The sequence below is a fragment of the Protopterus annectens genome, chromosome 8.part0 (assembly GCF_019279795.1).
Source record: "Protopterus annectens isolate FY-2018-M chromosome 8.part0, PAN1.0, whole genome shotgun sequence".
Taxonomy (NCBI): Eukaryota; Metazoa; Chordata; order Ceratodontiformes; family Protopteridae; genus Protopterus; species Protopterus annectens.
Window position 1 is genome coordinate 1,507,679,562 of NC_056741.1, and position 17,194 is coordinate 1,507,696,755.

Genomic DNA, 17,194 nt, shown 5'->3' on the forward strand with positions numbered 1-17,194 from the left:
AGTATGGGAAATGGTATAGAAAGCTTTGGAGAGGTCAAGGAAAAAAGAAATGATTATTTTACCAGAATCCCATGCCCGGTTAACTGTATCAAGGAAGGAGAGGAGGGCTGTAGTGGTGTTGTGCCCTGGTCTGAAACCATGCTGAGTGGGTGACATAATTTGATTTTCAAGCAGGTGGTTGAGGAGTTGGGCGTGGATGCATTTTTCCAGGATTTTAGAGAGGGGTGAAAGTTTGTGGTGTCTGTGTTAGTGCCATCTTTGTGTAAGGGGAGAATGAATGCTTTTTCCAGATGTCTGGGACAAGGGACTCTTTAATTGATCTGTTAATGAGTATGCTGATGGGATAAGCTATAGAGTTTGTAGCTAGCTGCAGGACGTGTGGGGATAGATTGTCATGGGCCAGTGTACAGGATTTAAGCTTAAGTAAAGGTTTTTTTATTGTGGAAATGGGTATGGGGGAGAAGTTTAGGTTAGAGTTGTGTGTAGGATTGTTTTCTGGGATGGTTTGGTCATTAGCTGTCTTGGTGGTGGTGGTGTTAGCCATAGGAAAGGTGGTGGTTAGGTTAGCTATGGTGTTAATGAAGTAGGAATTGAAGAGGGTGGCATGTTCGGTAGAGGTTTTGTGTGGGTCGGGGGATGGATTGCTTTGAGAACCTGGATGTAATAGATGGCTAATGGAGGACCAGAATTTTTTGGGATTATTTTTATGTTGGTTTTGTAGGGGGAGGCAGTGGACTTTTTTATCATTGGTTATTAGACTATTAGATTATTTTGATGTCATCTGTATCAAATGCCTTGGATAAATATAAAAAGATTAAAGAGACAAGGTTGCATTTGCTCCATTCATTGTTGATTTTACTTGCAAAGCTAAGAAGGGTGGTTGCATTGTTATGTTTGGGTCTGAACCCATGCTGTGTATTTGTAATGAGATTGTTTTTGGCTAGGTAATCCATAAATTGGGAGTGGCTACATTTTTCAAGGATCTTGGCCAATGGGGATAGTATAACTATGGGTCTATCATTATGTACCACCTTCATGTAGGCTATAATATACAATATTTTCCAGAAAGTGGGGATATGACTTTTATAGAGGTTAAAATGCATCTGATAAACATTTTATACATCATTTAGAAGGTAGCATGTGCCATTTTGTGCACAATTGATTACATCTGGAATATGAGCAAATGATGGCAACGGCATGGTTGACAGGCATTACTGAAAGAGTAAGCACAACTGTTCCGACACTGGTAACTTTCTTCCTTGAAGCAATGAGATGACAGCCAATGATTAAAGGCCTAATTATTTGGACATATAATGTACTAAAAATGAAAAATGTAATACTAAGTAGGATGGAACAGGACTGAATGAATGTTTTAAATGGAGAGGATGATCTAAATTGGCAAAGGATCTGTGAATTCCCATAATATGCTATGAAATCTAGACATTATAGAATTTTTGCATGAAAATGTTTCTAAAAGTACTTTATGTACCAGTGAGGCTTAAAGGAATGTAAACAGATGTGGATCCTCTGTGTTGTAGCTATGAAGATGTTTCACATACATGTGGGCAGTCTGAATGCTTTTAAGTGTGCTAACTTGCACTGCATCTGAATTGTTTTTACTGCTGTTTTAGCTACTTTTCTGTTAAAAAAAAGTTCTAAGCTTGTTTCCCACCTTTCCTGTAACTAGTCTAGTCCAGATACAGATTTGCTGTATCCTGGACTGTTTGTAAGCTTCTGAAACCCCCAAGCCTTTCTGCGTTGGAGGGAGCCTTCAGCTTATCAGTGGGAGTGGTAGGCACTAGGTAGCCTATCTACCACAAGAGGAGTGGTTTCTGTTTGGTCAGTTTTTCCATCCCTTTCAACTTTCTGGTTTAAAAGTCCATATTTGAGCTTGTTTCCTGCCTTTCCTGTAACTAGTCTAGTCCAGATACTGATTGGATGTATCCAGGACTGTTTGTAAGCTTCTGCACCCCCCAAGCCTTTCTGTGTTAGAGGGAAGCCTTCTAGCTTATCAGTGGGAGTAGTAAGCATTAGGTAGCCTATCTACCACAAGAGGAGTGGTTTCTGCCCCAGAGCTTGTAGTTTATTGGCCGTTTGGGCGTTTTTTTCATCCCTTTCAACTTTCTGGTTTAAAAGCCCAGGTTTGCATGGGTTTGCCCTTGTTTAAGCCCCACTGAGCGGTGCCGAGCTGAGGTAAACTATTACTGGTGCCAGAAAGTCTGCTCTTCAGTTTTTCCCTTAGATCTTGCTAGTTCTTTCTCTTTTGCACTTCAAATAGCCTAATCGCTTTGCACTTCAACAGGTTTTTGCATAAATTATTCCTAAGTGCCATCAACACTAGTCATTCTTCATGGAAATAGCGCCAGTACTTACTAGTTATGACCACCCCTATTGTCATGATTCAAGGGCAGTTCCCTGTGCTTTCTCCTATTAACCTGGTGCACTTGGGCATTCTGAGGCAGTGTAGCAACTGCCTCATGTACACAGAAAACCCTCTCCTCTTACCTCACAACCCTCAGACTTGTGAGAGATGCACTTATATCACCAAATCAGAAGCTATGCACTCTCCAGCCAAGACTGGACTAGCTGGTCAAGAGGAGAAGGTCAACACCTGCACCACACCACATGGAACACACACCCCTCCAGAACACCCACTATCACAGCTCTCACATAAAAACACAAACCACACACCCACCTTCGTAGAGGCTCTCAATAGAAATTTACCCAAACAGCAGAGACTTCCAAGACAGAAACGTACTCAACCACCACAACACAGCACAAACCACAGGACACATAGCTCACCTCCACACAGTGTGCCCCTCAACCTAAGCCCCTAAGGCTAAACACCTTGCTCAATACACCAATCATAGATGACTCAATAATGAGGCACACAGATGTCCCACTCACTAGGTTGAATAAGGAGAAGGTAACAGTCAGCTGTCTATCAGGTGCCAGAATCCGACACACAACACACGCACTCAGGTCACTCAACAAGTACAAGTATGACTCTGTCATTGTCCATGTGGGTGTGAATGACCTGAGATGCACCTCCCTGGTCTACATGAAAAGAGACAGGGTGGTGCTCTCAGATTATGTGGCCCAGGCAGGTATGACATTAGCCCTGAGCAGTGTCCTACTGTCACCCAGAATGATACCGCAGTACAAACAAAAAATGATTGACTTCAACAATTGGCTAAGTTTCTGGTGTCATTCTAAGGGGATCCAGTATCTGTCTGCTTGGGATGACATGATTGACAGATCTCGATGCTTTGCCAGAGATAGCCTGCATCTGTCACCCCTGGGTTTCTGGGTACTGGCTAAGGCCCTTTCCACCCCTACAGTGCCTTTTTTAGGCGGTGTTCCAAAGACCAAATTACCACTGTAACAGCTATAAATAAATGCAATCTGAGGGTCATGCTGCTCAATGCTAGAAGTCTAAATCTCAAGATGCACTCACTCAAAGCACTCCTCAAAATCGAGAACATTGACATTTGTGCTGTAACAGAGACCTGGTTTAAAGCAGCAGAAACCACCCCTGCGCTACCAGTCTATAACTCATTCCACACCTTTCTGCCCCAAAACATGGACCAAAGCTCCAAAGGCAGTGGTGTCTCCATATTCATAAAGGATATGCACACCTCCAGACTAGTAGCCCAGCATAGCATAACGCATCTGAAATACTTCAGGTACAACTAACATTGGGTAAGACAGCAATCCAGGTCATAACCTGCTATAGGTCTCCAACCATGTCCCTAGACTCTCACTCCACGTTCCTAAGCACCCTGGAGTCTGTTAAGATCCAACCCAACACTCTCATACTAGGAGACTTCAACTACCCCTCCATCAACTGTGAAAACTACTCAAGCACCAATACACTGGCCCAACACTTCCTGGAATTCATCAATTCCAGTGCCCTGGACCAGCTCATTCTGATCCTCACTAGAGGAAGCAACATCCTTGACCTAGTTATTACTAACATGGGTATCCGTTGCTCTACAACAATAGTCAATCCCTCCCTGGTCAGATCCGAGCATAAACTAATCACCATGGAAATCAACATCTCACCCACACCTCCCGCAAAAGTAACCAGCTTGAAAAACTTCTCCAAAGCTGACTTTGGACTCCTAAAAACAGAGGTGGCTAACTCCACCGCACCCATGCCAATGGAAAATAGCTGCATGACTGCCGAATCATACACCAATGCACTGTACAAACATGTACATAAATGCATGGAGCTAGCCATACACAACAGAATCAAGACGCTATCCTCCAAAAAAAGGAAGCCAACCTGGTGGGCCCCCTGCCATTAACAAAATCTACAACAGAAGCAATAAACTGTTGCAGGAAAAGGTGAAGTCCCAAGACTGGAAAACCTCCCTTATTAGCCTCAAGAAAAAGATGAGATCCCTCATCAAATCCTCTAAAGCCAGCTATGAAGGCACAATTGCGGCAGACACTAAAAACAGTCACAAATCCTTTTATAAGTTATATCAAGAACCTCCACGGCAATACCCAGATTTGCTCTAAGTTACTGCACAAAGGTACCTCCTATACTGAGCCAACAGATATTGCCAACATACTGGCCAACAGATTCAGTGCCAACTTTACCCCCCCCAAAGGACCAATCACAATACCGGAAGAATGCCAGGCACCCAGCATTATTGCAGCACAGCTTAAAGATGCATTGTCCAAGACCAAGAATACAGCTTCCATGGGACCCGATAATATCCCTGGCTGTGTTCTATGTGAACTACAAAGCAAACTGACACCACATTTGTGTGCCCTGTTCAGTCACAGCCTCACTTCATGCTTTGTCCCTACCGAATGGCATAGTGCTACAGTCATCCCTCTCAATAAAGGGGGGAGTGACTACAGACCTAGGAATTATCAGCCCATTAGCCTGAGTCTGATATGTAAAGCTATGGAGTGCATCATCATGGACCTGATTAACAAAGAGATAGGAAATCTCCAAACTCTGAACCCCATGCAGTTTGGCTTTGTGAAAGGGAGATCATGCCTGCTCAACCTGGTTGACTTCTTTGAGCCAGTCATGAGGGCTGTGGATGAAGGTAAGGCAGTGCATACAGCCTACCTTGATCTGGCCAAGGCCTTTGATACCATTCCTCACTCAGGAATTTTGATAAACTCACCAAACTAGGCATCAACGCATAAATCACTAGGTGGGTTGGGGTCTATATTAGAACACCGAACTTTCAAAATTTCGAGTGTTCTAATATCGAACCCTATTAATCAAAAATTTAAAACATCGAACATACAGAACAGCAAATTTTTTCCTAGGGAAAAAATTTGCCGTTCCAAAGCACATACACACAACACAAGCACACCAAGCAAAGAGTAATCCACACACATACACCTAAACTCTTACACCTAACCCTACACTAAACTATACATACACCACTAACTATCCACTTACCTTAACCCAAACCCTAACCCTAAGGTCCGTCACTATTGCAAAGTCACCTCACCCATGCCCTAACCCTAACTCACCTAACCCGCTCTAACCCTCACGTCCACACAATCACACACTTACCTGAACCCGACCCATAACTTTCCACCACAGTGCTGAAAATACCAAAGCAACAGAAACGGACAATCAAATTATTTCCCTGGGAAAAAATTTGATTTTATGTTTCTTCGATATTTTTAGTGTTCGCTGAAAATGGGTCGATATTAGAACACTCAAAATTTTGAACGTTCGGTGTTCTGATATAGACCTGTGGTTTGCAAATTGGCTCACAGAACACACAGTGTGAAAGTAGCGAACTCCAAGTCAGACTGCCGACCAGTCATGAGTGGAGTCCCACAGGGATCAGTCCTGGGTCCTCTCTTGTTCAGCATCTACTTCTCAGAAGTCCAGGCCAACACAAAGGGACACTGGCTGACCAAGTTGGCAGATGACTGTAAGCTCGGAGCTATTATTAACTCCCCAAGTGATGCAGACATCCTACAGAAAGGCCTCACTTAGACCAATGGCTGGTGTCAAAACCATGGCTTTAAGCTTAATGCCATAAAATGCGTCATCATCCCCTTTGGTAAAAACTCAGTTCCCACTAATTACCACATCAATGGGAGCCCACTGAAGGCATTATAAGAGATCTGGGGACGTAGATTGACAGCAACTTCTCGTTCGACCACCACATTGCCACTGTGGTCAGAAAGTCCTTCTATGTGGCACATCTCATTACCAGGGGTTTTGCATCCAGGAAGAAAGAGGTCATCATCTCTCTCCCTCATTAGACCAATCATTGAGTATAATGCCCCATTTGGCATGTACCTCACTAGACACCTGCAACAGCTGGAGAGGCCACAGAAGTACCTCACAAAGAGGATCCTAGGCATTAAACACATGTCCTACATGGACAGACTCAAAAGACTCCAGCTATTCCCTGTCTCATATCGCCTACTTAGAGGCAATCTCTGCTTGACTTACAAAGCCATGTCTGACCCAGCTCTGTTAGAAATGCTACATCTAAAGAAATCTCAATCCATCCACACCAGATGCTCCAGAGACCTCAAACTCATTGCCAAAATCAACAGAACATGATGGAGGGACAGGTTTCTCTCCCAGAGACTGCCCATGCTCTGGAATAGACTTCCCATACATGTCAAGCAGAGCACCTTGCTGTCCCTCTTCAAGAGAAATCTTGATGAGTGGATGGGTAATAGAAAGTTCACCCTGGGGATCACTCCAGTGGCTCTACTTCATAGAGGAACTAATGGTGGCATGATGCCAGGGCACTTCTATGTTCTAGGCTTGTAAAGGCTCCAGGGCCATTAGCCTAGTACACACCTATGAACCTATAAGATAGCTTTGCAACACTTAATTACAGAAGAAATTGTGGAAGAAACTGGGTAAAAATCCTGAAGTTAATAAAATTTTCTGTTGTTGAGTTATGATAAAAGTTTGTAATGTATAAAAGTGAATGGGCTATACTTTACTTTTGTGATAATAAAAATTAATTTCCATATTTTAGTTTGTTTATCTTGGTAAAGTATATGATGTTACTGAGTATTTTTTCCTTATTTATATTTTTTGAGATCTTTCTGTAAATAGGCTTCAGACTTTCAGTTGTTAAATAAATGTACATTGCAAAGATAATTCTTATTTTATTTACAAATATTTTAGACAGACCTTCTTCTCCATTTCCCATGAGGTATTGCTACAGCGGAACAGTGGTCCACAGAATGACTGTCAGTGGAGGTTTATGGTGCCAAGTTGCCAGCCCAGCACCCAACCTTTACAGAATGCACATACTCACACCTAGGGCCAATTTAGAGTTTCCAATTCACCTGCAGCATGTCTTTGGGAGGAAACCAGAGCACCCGTAGGAAACCCACACATCCACAGGGAGGACAAGCAGACTGTGCAGAGAAGGCACCCCAGCTGAGTGAGTACTGAACCAGAGGACCTCTTCCTGTGAGGTGGCAACACTAACCGCTGCACCACCGCAGCCACTCATTTTGGATAGATGTTATGAGGCTGTATTAACTGGTCATCTCTTGTTTTTCATAGTTGAATCTCTGTAAGGTTGATTTCTGTGTGCTACTGTATATGAAAGCTTGTTTATTAATAAATGGATTTTTTTTAAATAAAAACAATGAGGCCAAAGTTTTCCAGCAGCCTAGCACTGGCACCACTCCATAATTGCTTCTTGTGTATCAATGAGACATCCTTCACCACACCAAGGGAAGAGAAACTCAAATTAATTATCAGCCAAGAATCAACCTAAATGACACATTACATCATGTGGCATTTTACCACTAATGTTTTACAATGCATAACACTGTACACTTTGAAGTCTGCACCTTTGCACACACCTCAGACTGACATTTTGAACCTGGCAACAGAACCCTAGCATTGTAACTATAATGAATCCTAGTTCTTTCATTCAGCTGCTGTTGTCTTCATTACTAAGCCCCTAATCTGGATGATCTTGTATTATTTGCCCCATCAGAATACAGTACACTGTGTTGCTTATTGCTGAAATAAATAAAATGTATGTCATTAATCAGTGATGCCACTTCTCAGATCATCCCAGTTATATATGATAGAAACACAGGGGTTATGAGAAACAGAGCAAACATATGAGACAGACATCTACACATCCTGTGATGATCTGTACAGTTGTGAGGTATGTTCCACTGGTCTGCCACTCTGTCTTTGCCCTTCTTTACAGTCTCTCCTCCTCAGACTATGTGTTTCATGTTTTGGCATTGCATGCACACTGGACATTCTTGATTGAGTGAACAAAGACATGAACTAAACAGATAGAGCAGCTTTGGATCATGGGCTTGCCTTTGTGATACCTGACTAGGTACTAATAGTTTTGGCTGTGTTAGCAATGTCTGAAATAGACTGAAAAACCCTGGAGCTAAACCTTGCAGTAACTTAGCAGCTACTGAAGATTTCCACTGGCTTGCTATGTGACATGGAGATGAAGGCTTTGCTGAAGTCTGGGTATGTCCAGTCCATCATGTGGGGTGTTATTCATTTGGTTTATCTAAACTCCACTTAGTAAGTCAGTTTTTCAGACTTTTCATTGAAAGTGTATGTCATCCTTCAAATTTTTGTAACTTTAAAGTTAATTATTCTTAAGAGGCGTGGGTGGGGTCAGTTCCTTATATCATGGTCATTATGCCCCAAAATATGTTATTAAATGTTTTAAGCTGGAATTGAATAGTTTTAGTTTTCAATCAGTATTTTTAATACTTTTGTCTGTATTCCACATGATCATCAAGCTCTGTACCTTACACCCCATCATCTTCTGCTATTGTGGCATCCAGAGGCAGTGAGATATAAAGACAGAAGATTGAAACTCTTGTTCACTGGAATTCAGAGGCTTACTAAATACTCTTAATGGCTTCACTTTTGGCCAGAAAGTGTGTACAGTTAGTGCTGTGCTGAGGCCGGTATGTGTGCACACTTTTGCGGCCCACATTTTAAAACTGGAGTACTTGTGCACTCTGTGATGATATCACACTCCTCGAAGGAGAATTGCAGAAGCAGCAGTTCTGATGCTTTCTCCAGATTGCAGTCTTATGGTGGGTTTTCACCATTACCCCCATGACATGAATGAGCTGGTATAAGTCTCTTACTCCCATCCCTCCATGGCACCAACCTCTTACTCTCAAAACATTAGTCAAATCCAGCCTATCTGGTATTAGAGTCGACCAGGTCCTCTATATCATGGAGCTGGCTTTTCAGCCAATATTTTCAGACTGAAAACATTTGGTCAAGCTGAGGTTGGCAAGATGAGCTACACCCCTAACAGCTACTGTGTTTCACTGTCTCCCTGGCATAATTTCAGTACCAGATCAGGACCATCTGAGAAGACCTTTCTGCATGAATCCGTGTTGATCATATGGCCACCTAATTTTCAGGGGTGAAGAGTTCCATTAGTGTAGCTGCCAGCACATTAGGAGGACCCTTCAGTACCCTGCTGATTGAAAGTGATTATTCCTGTTGAGAAGACTTTGCATTATGTTTTGAAGATGTAGTCACTGAGACTAAGAGTTGTGTTAGTTCCATTGCTATCTTGAAAGCTAGTGTTAGAGGTCTGAGCACATTCCAGATGCTTTAGTGTCCTTTTCAGGTGAACATAAAATAGGAGCTTCTCAGACCTTGCAGATAGGCCGATCACAAAGACTGGAATAGATCTGTTCACTGCTTCAGTAGGATCAGAATTCTATCTATAGTGGTATCATGAGAACATTATTTTACAGTTGAACTACATCATCTTACTTTATTTACTTCTTCAATGAACTTTTAACTGGGCTTCCTACCTGCAACATATAGCAGTTAGAGTGGAGGTTATTAACTGTCAATGTTCACCCGCTACCTCCTTGTCTCTTTAAGCCTGGAGACAGACTAGTAACATGGCACTGATACAATTTTGAATAAAAAACATTGAAAATGGTAAGTTATGAATGCATCTTTTGGAGGTGATCTGATAGTAGAATTCTAATGACATAACTTCCTTAGAATTATAAGTTTACAAGTAGAAACTGGGGAACATCAAACTTAGGGCTACCGAATGAAGCTGTTCAGAATTATACTATTATACCTCTGTGATGTTCTTCCAGGCGGACTGTATCAAACATACCTTCTACCTTTCAAAAGGTAGGCATAAAGCAATTTTTTGCAATACTTGAAATATTTTTATATTTAGTGTGTGCAAATAATGCTTTGAAAGCTACATTAGTATTTGTTCATGAAATCCAAAACAGCTGTTGAAATGTGGTCCAGATATTGTAAATTAAGCACTGTCTAAATGGCATTACAGCAATGATAAATATTTATTTTACTTGTACGCTCATATTTACTTTCAGGGGTGCTTAATAAAATTACATTTTGGATACATTTCTAAAAAGAAATTTATATCTATGACATATTTAGTAGACAGACTGTGAAAGTCAAAATAAAATAGTATTTGCCTGTCTTTCCTTGTGTAAATGCAGTCTGTCAGAATTAGGAAATAATTACATTACATGAATTATTCAATTTTTTAGCACTGTCAGAGGTAACTGTAACAAAAACATTATAGCAAAACTAGTGGTGGACTCTCAGTCTGAACGTATGCTGCTGTGCAGGTAAAATCTGGGAACCAGGTATAGGGATGCTTATAGAAACTTTTTTAGACAATGGAAATCCATCCAAGGAATCCGCTACACTGATGTGCCTGATAGTGTACAGGGAAAAGTCTTTCTCTTCCAAGAATGAATCTGATTACTGCATTTTTAGACAGGTTTGATAACCAGCTTGATGAATTACTATGCTGTGTCTCATGTGACAAGCAGCCATCATTATAGCACACTCTAAACATGCATTCACAAACTGATGCTGCCTCCTGGTGCTCTAATTGTTGTACGTACACTGTGGATATATTGCGTATCATGTTGTTCATAGGTTCATAGGTAGGTACTAAAAATGAAATAAAATCTCAGTGCACCACCAAGACACGCCACAAAAACAAAATAAAATAAAAACAGCACTTTAATCAAAAGTGAAACGTGGACTCCAAATAAAACAAAAACAATAACCGTTTTCAAGGGACGAAAAGCACTTTCAGCTAATAGCCTTCTTCAGTTCATGTAATTCCTTAGTTTGGAACATGTGGAAATAAAGTATTACTCCTCCAATCAACAAGCATATTGTTTATACACCTTCTGATAGAACCAATCATTGTACAAGGGCAAACCTTATACTTTTATTTAACAGTTAAACGTCTGTTTTTTAATACAGGTTTTAAAGGAACCATTGCATTCAAGCCTGGTGATTTATGGGCTTTTAGGTTCATAATCCATTTTATTTCCCCTGTTTCTGTTAAATTCTTTATATCACCTTCTCTGTTATTTATCGGAGTGAGTTCTACGGCCTGAAAAAGAAATGTATGTGTGGGAAAATTTTTAACCTGACTTGCTAAGCTATTCTGCATATTTAAATGTGCTATGTCCCTTAAGTGTCTAAGAATACGCTCTTTGAACTGTTGATCCATTTTGCCTACATAAAAGGCAAAACACTGTTTGCAGGTAGCAATGTAGACCAAATGCTGACTGTTACATGTGGCAGATAACTGAAAATGATACTGTTTGTCTGTATTGGGATGTTTAAAACTGGAAACAGAATTAATATATGGACAGGCTTTACATCTTCCACATTTCTTGGTTCCAAAAGTATTTGAGACTGGTTTGGATATATATCCATCCTTGTTACAGAGTAGTCTTTTTAGGTTTTTCCTGTTCTTAAATATAAATTTGGGTTGGTCACCTACCAGATCTCTGATCTTTTCATCTTCCATTAAAATGGGCCAATATTTTCTGACCACTTCACATATTTGTGTATTGTCTGAACTGTAGGTAAGAGCACACCTTAACTGTTGAGTTGCTGTAACTTTTCTATTCATTACTACTGTCGTCTCAGATGATGACTCACTATAATAAGGGCACCCTTTGGCATTTCTTAAAGTATTTAAATCTACAGGCATACTAAAATCTTTCTCTTTATAGCCCCATTTTTTTGTAGATGACCTTTCAATAATTCACATTCTTTTTTGAAAGTTTCTTCTTTAGTGCATAGCCTAGAGAGGCGCATTACTTGTTTGCCCATAATATTCTTATAAATATGTCTTGGGTGCACACTTTGACGGTGTAAATAATGATTCCTCCAAGTTTCTTTGCAATGTAATTCCATGCTCAAACCTTGTTCTTGGGAATACTTTAATTTTACATCCAGAAATTCAATTTCTTTCTCTGAATAATTGACTATAAACCATAGGAAATCAGTTGAGGACTGCAAGTAATCACCAAATGACTTCAGGTCATTTTCCTTTCCAGTCCACACAATATGTATGCCATTAACAAAGCGCCCATAGTACAAAAGATGTTTTAACCATGGATTGCTGGAATGTAATACTTTTTGTCATTCCCATTGTGTAAGGACCATATTTGAGTAACTGTACCCATGGCTACACCCCACGCTTGTAAATAACACATATTCCCATAAATACATATATTATTGTGTAAAATTATTTCCAATAGGCAACAGGCAAGATCAGCATTGAATCCCATTTTTCTGGCAAGATCTCTTATGAATTCAACTCCATAATCAAGGGGAATAACTGTGAAAAGATTATTCACATCCAAAGTCACTAATAATAAATGAGTTCCATGTTTTAGGTTCTTCATTTTATTTGATAATTGTTTTAAAAAATTTCCTCGTGTCCTTGATGACAGTGCCTATATTAGTTAGATGTGGTTTTAACCCATTCTCCACAAACATAGAGAGAGGCTCATTGACCCAACCTCGATCTGAAACAATCGGGTGTAAAGGTGGGTCTATGGGATCCTTATGTACCTTTGGCAACCCACTAATAGTGGGAATAGCAGGATGACCAACACTAAGAAAATCATATAGATCTTGGCTAATTCTTCATTGTGGAGTGGGATAACTGTTGCTGTGTGGCATTCGGTGTGCACAAAGCCTGACGTGAGGCTATGATTGAACATGGTGCTTAGGTGGAGAGCCAGTTCGTTCTGAAGTTTATTTAAAATGCAGCCCATGGATGCTATGTTTTTGGCTTTAGAGAGTGAAGCTTTTACATACATAGTTGTAATTACAGGGACTCTGCATTCTTCCTGTATAGATATGGGCCCTTTAGGGGTTGAGAGGTGGGTAAAGTTAGCACTGAACCTATCTGCCAGGATGTTGGCAATATCATATGGTTCTGTAATTTTCATGTCGTTGTGCTGTAACTCAGAGCAGATCTGGGTGTTGCCATTGAGATTCTTGACATAGCTCTAGAATGCTTTGCGGTTGTCCCTAGAATCATTGTTTTCATAGCTAGCTTTGGAGGATCTTATAAGGAATCTCAGTTTCATACTGAGGCTGACCAGGGAGCTCCTCCACTCATGGTATTTTACTCTCTTTTGCAACAGTTTATTCCTTTTGTTGTAGAGTTTGTTTATGGCAGGGGACCACCCGATTGGTTTCCTTTTTTTGGAGGATAGCATCTTGGTTCTGTTAGGGATAGGACGATCCATGCACTCGTGTAAGTGCTTATAGAGTGCATTTGTGTAGGATTCAGCAGTTGTAACTGTATTGTCCGTCTGCATGGGTGTCATGAAGTTTGCCACTTCTGTTTTAAGAAGCATGAAGTTGGCTTTGGAGAAATGTTTTACCATGGTTTCCTTAATGGGGGGTGGGGTGGGATGTGGATATCTAAGATGATTAGCTTATGGTCGTATCTGACCAACAAAGAGTTGACTTCAGGTGTGGAACACTGGTCACTCATGTTGGTAATGATTAGGCCTAGGATATTGTTGCCCCTGGTGGGGGTGTGGATAAGTTGATCCAGGGCACTGAAATTTATGAATTCTAGAAAGCTGAGCAAAGGTGTTGGAACATGAATAATTTTCCCAGTTAAGGGTGGGGTAGTTGAAATAGCCCATTATTAGACTGTTTGGTTGAACCCTAATATTTTCCAATATATCAAGAAAAGCGGAGTGGGGCTCCTGGGGCATGCTGGGGGATCTGTAACAAGCTACAATTTGGATTGCAGTTTTGCCTAGAGTTAGTTGCACTTGGATAACCTCGGATGCATTATGCTGAGCAACTAGCCTGGAATTGTGAATATCCTTAATGAATATGGACACACCTCCATCTTTGGTGTTCCAGTCCAGGTTAGGGTGGCCGAAAAGTGTGGTATGAGTTATAGCCTGGTAATTCAGTGGTGATCTCTGGCGCCTTGAACCAGGTGTCAGTCACTGCACAGATATCAATGTTCTCCATTTTAAGGAGTGCCTCGAGGGCATGCATTTTGACATTTAGACATCTAGCATTGAGTAGCATTACTATCAGTATTCGCTTGCCTGTTCCTGTTACGGTGGTAAATTTGTTATTTTAACCTTGCCTAAAAAAGGCACTATAGGGGTGGCAAGAGCCTTAGCCAGTATCCAGAATCCCAGGGGTGACGGGTGCAGTCCATCTCTGGCAAAGTGGCAAAGCATCGTGGTCTGTCAACCATGTTGTCCCAGGCAGACAGATACTGGATCCCCTTAGAATGACACCAGAAGCTTAGCCAATTGTTGTAGTCAATCATTTTGTCCTTGTACTGCGGTATCATTCTGGGCAATGTCAGGATGCTTCTCAGGGCTAGGGTCATACCTGCCTGGGCTACAAGACTGGAGAGCTCTTCCATGTCTCTTTTCATGTAGTCAAGAGAGGTACATCTCAGGTCATTCACACCAACATGGACAATGACAGAGTCATATTTGTACTTGTTGTGGAGTGACCTGAGTGAGTGGGTTATGTGGCAGATCCTGGCACCTGACAGGCAGCTGACAATAACCTTCTTCTTGTTTAGCTTGGTGAACGGGACATCAGTATGCCTGACTATAGAGTCACCTATGACTAGTGTGTTGGGTACGTGGATTTGCATTATGGGCTGTGGTTGAGTGGCACACTGAGTCTGTGGGCTATGTGTCATTTGGGTTGTGTTGGGTGGTGGAGGTTGCTTGTGTTTCTGCTTTGGAGATCTGTGTTGCTTGAGCAGATTATTATTGAGAACCTACGCAAATGTTTTTGTGTTTCTATGTGTGCATTTTTGTGGTGCAGGTTTAGTGGGACTATGTGATGAGTGTGGTGTGGTGCAAGTGTTTACCTTCTCCTCTTGAATGTGAAGTTCAGTCTTGGTTGGAGAGAGCTTTACCTCCAGTTTGGCTAGATAAGTGCATCTCTTACAGGTTGTAGTGTTGGGTGGTAGGTGGAGAGGGTTGTCAGTGTACATGAGGCCATTGCTACATTGCCCCGAGATGCCCAGATTCATCAGATAGACAGGAGAGAACACTGGGAGCTGACCCTTGGACATGCCTGAATAAAAAACTATTTTCCTCTAGGAAAGTGAGGAAATTGAGTACAGGAGCTGTTTTTCTCTAAGCAAGTGAGGAAAGTAAGTACAAAAACTGTTTTCCTTTAGGTAATGAGGAAGGTTGAGTGCTGTAGTAATTTGTAGCTTATTTAGTGCTTACAACAAGTTCTGAACAAGTGCTGAGCACGAATAAGGAAATTCAAGTGCTAAAACTAAGAATCTGTATCTGAACTGCACTAGTTACAGGAAAGAAAGAAGTGCAAATGCGGGCTTTTAAATCGGGAAGTTGAAAGAGATGGAAAAATTGCCCAAATGGCCAATAACTACAATTTCTGGGCCAGAAACCACTCCTTTTGCGGTAGATAGGTTACCAAATGCTTACCACTCTCACTGATAAGCTAGCAGGCTTCCCTCCAACACAGAAAAGCTTGGGGGGCTCAGGAGCTTACAGTCCTGGTTACAGCAAATCTGTATCTGGACTAGACTAGTTACAAGAAAGGCAGGAAACAAGCATACATTTTTTGTTACAGTTAAGCAGAACACAGGGAGATTCTAGCAAAGTTTTTTTTTGTATTTTGTACTGTTGTATTGTGTTGTATTGTGTATTGTGTGTGCTGACTGGAGAAGGCATGTAGCAATGCTTCTACTGTACTGTATATATTGTTCTGTAGTTGTATCTACTCTGTTCAACCTGGTGTTATCAGTGTACCTTGTTATATTTCCTGCAGTCTGCTTAGTTATTCTTAACTTGATTTCTAGTACTTCAGCCTGTTGTTCCCTCAGGAGTATAACATTAACACCTGGCTGTGAGGACATATAGAGGTATAATTCCTTTGTGTTAAGGGCAATTACTAGAATCAGTCAAATTTAAACACTGCATTTTGAAAATGATTATTTTCTATACATTAACAAAAGAAAGAAAGGCAAATACCTTTCAGTGTGTGTGTGTGTGTGTGTGTGTGTGTGTGTGTGTGTGTGTGTGTGTGTGTGTGTGTGTGTATATAATTCTCAGAGTAGTGGCAGCTTTACAGATATAGGATAAGAGGGTGTGAAAGAAGGTCATCACATAAAACACTAATTTCAAACCATTTTTAAGTTTCTGATCACAGTTTTGCACTCTTGATCTGGAATGTTCAATAGATCTTTGGACTTATTCCAATTTCAGTGAGGTAAGTTTGCACGGAACATACCTATTTTAATCCTTTATTTACCTGAAAGAATACAGTTGCAAACTTTTGTTTTGCAGAAGAAATCTATCACTGTTAAAAGGGGATAATTATTGTATTTACATGTTTGAATGTTGACAGAAAAAAAAAGACATTTAGTCCCTGTGTCAAAATTATATATAGAAAACAATTTGCGTAGGTGGTACAGAAAACAAGGACTTAAGTCAAACTCTCACTAAATAATTAATCTACACCCAACAGCTAAGTATGTAGAATAACATAATGCATACAATCAGACTGTAAGATAGATCAGTTCTAAGACAATCCAATAGCTAGCATTATAAGTAACAAGTGTTTTTCTTTTATATAATATTGGAAATAAATATATGCCTTTCAAAATGAGTTAATATACCAAAGATAATTGACCTTCTATATGTCTAGATAGAAAGCATGACTTCATCTCACAAATTTGCACATGTGTGTACTTAAACCTAGGTTGTCTTTTAGAATTAAAGAAGATTAACATAGCTTTGCTTCAGCTTTCACTGGCTATTGAATTAAAGAATTAGTAACCAGCTATCTAAAAATATCATCTAATTCCTGGCTTAGAATAAAATAATTTTCCATATCTATCTTAGCCCA